The 6,662-nt window shown below is 43.0% G+C and overlaps 1 pseudogene; it reads right to left on the minus strand.

Annotated features, from left to right (window-relative positions):
• Positions 1 to 5,074: 5,074 nt before the first annotated feature.
• On the minus strand, positions 5,075 to 5,302 carry LOC131532719 (U2 spliceosomal RNA; annotated as a pseudogene).
• Between the last annotated feature and the right edge of the window lie 1,360 nt (positions 5,303 to 6,662).

Below are 6,662 nucleotides of genomic sequence, written 5' to 3' on the forward strand. Positions count from 1 at the left end.
TTTGGGGAAAATGCTAAATAAAGAAAGCTTTTGTTTGGGAACTTTGGTGTGATTCTTAGCTATCAATTCCTTGGAAAAGAGGTCATGTCACTACCAGCCATTCACATATGCATAATAAAAACTAGAGACTGTAAGTCCAACCACCTTCCCAACAGTACACTGTATTTGAACAGCATTGACAGCAGCAGGTATAATTCTGTAATCATCATAAGTGAAGTTACGTTATCTTCTATGAATTTAAGAACATATAGGTAAGTAACAAAAGGTTAAAACAGTCCTTTATGTACATTACATAAACTACACCTATACCTTAAAAAGCTTTGTACCTTATGTAGTTATATCTTGATATAGCAAATAATATTACAGGTCCTGTGTAATGCAAGGTCACTGAGCATTTTAATGGGTTTTCAAGATGCATAAAAACTCACTGGCAATGGGAGGTTATAGTACTCACCTTCTACTCCTACAACTCCAGCAATCAATCTCCAGGCCTTCTCCTTTTTGGCATTGTCCTTGTAAAAAGGATTTGTGATGTCATATAACACCGTGTGTTTTTCTATTTCAAGGATGAACCTCTCGTCGTCCATTTCTGTCCTCTTGCCAAAGATATGTGACCGTGAAATACAATTGGGAGTCTGCACAGGGTGTTTATTTTGAAATTGACAGGATTTTTTGACTTTTATTTTGTATTTGCTGTGCGGTTTAGACGCGGCGTGCGTCAAAAATAGACTAGGCGCCTATATTTAGCGAAGCGGCGCGGAGAGCCGCTTCTGGGACGCTTTTGAAACGTGCCGCGGCGCGTCTGGTGTAAACACAAGCATTGACTAGAGTGGCCGCGATCAGCTCCGGTAGCCGCGTCGGAGCCGTAACGCGCCGCAGACGCGTGCAGTGTAAATCAGGGGTAACGCGCCACGGACGCGTGCAGTGTACATCAGGGGTCAGTGTGGAGCAAAGCGTGGATGATGCGCTGTCCTTGAAGGACGATCAACTCGGTTTTGTTTATATTTTGCTTAACCTGTCATTTTAAATGACAGATGTCCTATTTATTTATTTTTCTCTGCGACACTTTTCCTACACTGTTAACGGAAAAATTTAAGATTAATAAAAGGCTATTTTTGTACAACTTACTACAAAAAGTATGTTATGCCTGGAGTGCATAACCGCCCTGACCGGGAGGATCTCATGAGCCACCATCCACGATAAGTCCTTGTGCCTATTCTGGAGAGCGGGGTGAGAAGCGTTCCTCCAAACTTGCTTTACCTCACTTAAAGTGAGGCCTGGAACTGGACTCACCGGTTCCCGGTCCTGTACAAGAGAGACAAGATGCTTGTGATTTAGATAAAATGGTGACATCTTCATTCTCTAAAAGGTATTTCTTTAAAAACTTTTTGATAAAACCATACTGCTTTGGCAAATTAAAAGACACTGGGGTTTCCAAGTCAACTGGTAAAATCTTTAAAGTTCTTAGGTAGGACCCCATCCAAAATCACGCCATTGCAGCCGTCTTATTTTCTTTGGATGGGGTTGTGGCATATTTGATGTGCAGGGTGGTGAAGCGGCTGCCTAAAAACAGGTGGGGTCTGGGAGGCCTTTTCTTCACAATGTCCCTCTTCAGTCGCTCCCACTTGGACCCCCACAGGAAGTAAAACACCGCCCTCTCCAGTTTCGCAAGGAATCGCCAAGGGGGGCTAAAAACAGAACAAAAATTGCCGATTTAAAAATTAAAACCTTAAAACCTTGCCGTCAAATGTCATCTGTCTTAGACCCTTATACAGCAAAAAAGGTACTGGTGCGAGACTCGGTTAAATGCTTTTTCAAAATCTAAATTTAGGACTACTAGCCGAATGTTTCTGTCTCTCGCGGAACAGATGGTGTCTCTAATCAGCACTAGGCTGTCTGTTACCTTTCTTCCGGGCACCGCACAAGCTTGATCCGAGTGGATAACGTCCTCTGAAACAGTCGACATACGTGATGCTAAAATCTTACTAAAAAGTTTACAGTCAAAGTTTAAAAGTGTGATTGGTCGCCAGTTCTTCAAGTCAGTCTTGTCTCCTTTCTTATGAAACAGTCTAATTGTCCCTACTCTAAAGCTGTCGGGAAGGCTGCCAAAAATTTCAAATTCTTTAAAAACTGTCAATAAGTCGTGCTAAAATGTCCCAGAAAGTCAGATAAAACTCAAGGGGAAGTCCATCCATGCAGGGGGACTTCCCATTTTTAAAACCTTTTAGAGCTTTTTGCATTTCTAAAAGTGTAAAATCCAGGGATAAAAGTACATCTGGGCTCTTAACCTTTTTATCTAAAAAGGTTAAAACTTCCCCTAAAACGCTATTGTGAACCTCTTTTGAACTAAATTATTATAAAAGTTTTCAGTTTCACTTAAGATCTCTTCCATGCTGTTTACTTCCCTCCCACTAAAAGTCTTTTAAAGTAGTGAATGACCCATCCTGTTATATATAAGTGTGTGTGTGTGTGTATGTGTGTGTGTGTGTGTGTGTGTGTATATATATATATATATATAAATATAAATAAGTATCTGGTGCATTTCTCTCCTTCTATTTCTCTTTCCTTGCATCTTAGAAGCCCAGAGTAGAGGTGTGATTTTGACAACACTGACATTTCTTTCTTAACTTCTTTAATCTCTTCTGTAAAATCCAATCCACTGTTTAAAATGCATCTTCTTACCTTAAACTTTTTCCTTCCATTTCCCACCACTGTGCTTGTGTATCATAAAAGTCTTGGCGGGTCTGCTATTGGCTGAACTGTTCCCTATATTCACTGACTACCTCCTCATCTTCTAAAAGGGAGCAGTTCAGCTTCCACAGCCCTCCCCCTACTGTCACACCTGAGAGGAGTGAAAGTGTGCAAGACAGCATTAAGTGATCTGAAAAGAAGAGGGGGGTCAATGTAGCATCAGTCGGCGGGCAGTCCCTTGTAAAGATGTAGCCGATTCGAGAGGCTTTGGCGCCATCACCACTAAACCAGGTGAAGCCCTCCTCTCTTTGATGCACAGTCGACTAAATTGAAATCTTTAACTAAGCCCTGCAATAAAATTGACGTCTTGTCAACCTTAAAATCCTCCCCTATCTTTTTTTCATAAAACACAGTTAAAATCCTCTGCCACCACTAGAGGAGTCCTACCTGACATGTGGGGCTGCAAGTCTTCTAAAAGCTCATACCTTTCATTTTTTTTCTGTAAACTCATACACATTAAGAACGTTAAAATCCTTCCCTAAAAAAAAGTGCCCGCCCATCCCTCACCACCGTGCTGCCCTTCACCAAGATATTAGGGTTGTTTATTAAAATGGCAACACCGTCATTTTTGTTAAAATGGGACCCACTCCAGATGGAAAGCCGTGGGGTCCAAAGCTCCTCCCATTCAATGCAATTCAATAAAAAAGGCAGACCACATTCTTGTAATAAAAACATATGACTTAAAAGATTTTAAAAAGGCTAAAATGCTCTGTGCTCTTATTTTGCTCTTCACGCTTCTCACATTTAGAGTAGAGATGGTTAGAGCCATGAACATTATGGTTAAAAAGGTATAAAATATTTTTAAAAAGAAGACTGCAAAAATATAATGAAAATCATGTTAAATCTTGTTGCACTCGGCGCCTCAGGTGCCACAGAGAGATGTTCTTAGCTTAATGTGCAAAAACGAAACCTCATTTGGGGATTCTAGAGGCCACATACGCTAGGTGATGTGCTGCCTTAGCTTTCTTCTCCTCTGTTTCAAGCAGAGAAGATCCCGCAGGTCTTTTTTGCACCTGAGCATTTGGGAATGAACACTCAGTTTCACTCCCACTAGATTCCTCACCCATCTCTGAAATCGTTTCAAGGGAGGAATTACTTTCTTCCTCGCTCTCCTCTCCTTCCGTGACTTTTTTTTTTTTTGTTCATTTGAAACCTTTGACTCCGCCCCTGTGGCTGCCCCACCTCCTCCTTCCTGCCCAATCCCATTTTGAAATTCCCGCCAAAACCTCAGGGACCGCCTCCTCTTCCCTTTGTTCTTTTGTTTGGTGAACTTGTGGGGCGGCAGCTTGTTGGCAAAAGGGTAGGGTAATCTCTATAGAGGTGGTTTGAATCCCCACAAAGATTGCACCGCCTGCCATTGGTACATTGTTCAAAAGTATGTCCAATTTCTTTGCACTTCCCACATACTAATTCTTGGCATACTTCGGCTAAGTGCCCGATACTAGCACATTTCCGACATTACCAGGGTATGCCTAAGTTATGAATTTAACTGTTCAAGTTGTCTCCAAGCACAATCATAGAAGGCAGATGTTTCAGGCCCTGGTAGCCCCCAGCGTCCTCCCATTGTTTAATGGGGATTCGCCAGGAGCACGTCCAGATGCCATCTTCATCAAGCACCTTGACCGGCTGGCCTCTAACAGTGCAAAATCTACCCAGCCATACACATATATCTTCTGCAGTCACTGTTTCATTGAACATTCTGACAATCACAGTTTTAAGTGTGTTGTCAGAAAGTTTCTCCACCGTGAACATAGAAAACTGGGTTTTTACATTTTCAAACCTTTGCCAGAAATCATTAAGCAGGGAAGCGGTCTTAAAACTCAAGTCAAAACCTTTGTTGAAGGGCAGAGCCAACAAGCAATTCAAATCTTCTGGTTTAAAATGTAAGGTCTCCTGGATAAGCTTTCTGGATAAGTCCATCCGGGACATACCCAGGAGTTTTCCCTCAACCTCCCTGAATAAAAAGCACACGCTGTGGTGCCTCCGCACGCCGGCACGAGCAGCCGACATGGTGGAGGCACCACCAGCACGCAGCGGCTAAAACACAATAAATAAGTTAAAACCTTCTTACCTTAAAAACAAGCAGATTCTCCACAGAGCGAGTCGTCTCCAATTAAAAGCCGCTTTTCATTTACCTCCTGAAGGATAGGGGACTTGTATGACAAGAAACACACAAGCCCAAAGGTCCTACAGGAGGCGATGGCTGTCTCTACCTTCGAACCAGACCACTTGATCTTAACCAAAAGACCTCTGTGGGAGGAGAGGCAAGGCCCCTCATTATTTGCTCTCCTATTCCTCACAAAAAGTGGCAATACCCGAAAAGGGGAAGCACACCGTTCCTGGAGACACTGCAATACCAGGCCGATGCGTGGAGTGGACGGAGCAAGTCCCGGCTCCAGCTCCGTGATCCAAAAATCTATTTAAAATGCAGTCCTCGGGTAGGGGACGTATCAGATATTAAACTGATAAGAACAGATTTTTTTTCTTTTCCTTTTTATTGTTTCATCAACAGTTTACATTCCTGATTTCATAACTTTGAAGAGAGAACAGTAAAAACATGTTTTTGTAGAATGCAATAACATATTTAAAAACTATCACAGGAAGGGGTCGAAAGGAAAGAAAAAAAAGGGTAGAGGGGTACGGGGCTTAAAAACACGACATGAAGTAGTTGGGGGTAAAAACTAAGCTTGTAATTAAAAGGAGTTACTCATATAAGTTGCTTTTTCCAAACTGTTGAAACCAAAGAGCAGACGCTTTTTTTTCTTTTTAATAAAACCATGAACAACCTACACCGTGCCAGCCATACTCCTATGTGCACAGGGGAAGAGGAAGGGGGAGGGGGAATTTCCTGTCCTTTCCACCCCCCAGAACAGGCTACATACAACTGGGGGCATCTACGGGCAGTCAGGGTCTGTGGCAATGGGAACCTTCTCTTGTGAAGCTCTGACCCCCATGTCCGAATGGCGCCATGCGGTGTACTCCTTCAGCCTGTGTTTTGCCAGCTGTAAGGTGGCTTGGAAGGACACCTGCATGCGCTTTCCTACCACCAGGTTTCTGGAGGTCCAGATGGCATCTTTTATACAGCTTATGGTGAGCCAGGTTGCAGCATGAGCTTTGGCTGGCATTTCTCTCTGACTCACCTGTCAGTGTTGTTCAGTAGTCGGGGACGCCCCCTGGTGGAAGGTACGGGAATTGCTGGGGGCCAGCTTTTGCCCACAGGCTCCTCATGACGCTGCACTCTGTATGGGGCAAACCTGTTCCCGACCCTGCACAATGGAGATCATAGCACTGTGATTAGTTAAAATTTCCATCTTTTCATTTTCAAGTTTGAAACATCTGGCACTCCTTTCCCTCCATTCCTGGTGGCTTTTTTTTATCTCCTCCCTCCGAAGCCTCTCCCACTTGGAACCCCATAAAAAGTGGAAGATTGCTCGATCCAAAGCCAGAAACAGGGGCCTTGGGGGAATAAACACAGAGCACACCAATAAAAACAGAGGTAGAATCACAGCTTTTATTATCAAAATCTTTCCTTCTAAGATCAACCCTCTAAGTCTCCAAAAACTCAATCTTTGTCTTTTTTTCATTAACTCTTCCCAATTTCCATTTCCACCCCCGTCTTTATCAAAATTGACTCCCAAAATTTTAAGGTTAATTTTCTGTCGAATGTCCGTCGCGTTATCTACCTCTGTGCGTTCCCAGGGTCCAAAAAACTGTATCCTGGTTTTGTCTCCATTTAGTCTTGCTTCCGAAGCCCTCCAAAACCAGTTTGTTATGTCCATAGTTCTCTTGACTGATACAATGTCAGTACATAAAAGATTAATATCATCCATGTATAAAACTGTCTTTGCTGTCAGTCCTCCAGTCCCCGGGATGGTCAGTCCTTTGATCCATACGTCCCTTCGCAGGGCCTT

The sequence above is a fragment of the Onychostoma macrolepis genome, chromosome 23 (assembly GCF_012432095.1).
Source record: "Onychostoma macrolepis isolate SWU-2019 chromosome 23, ASM1243209v1, whole genome shotgun sequence".
Lineage (NCBI taxonomy): Eukaryota > Metazoa > Chordata > Actinopteri > Cypriniformes > Cyprinidae > Onychostoma > Onychostoma macrolepis.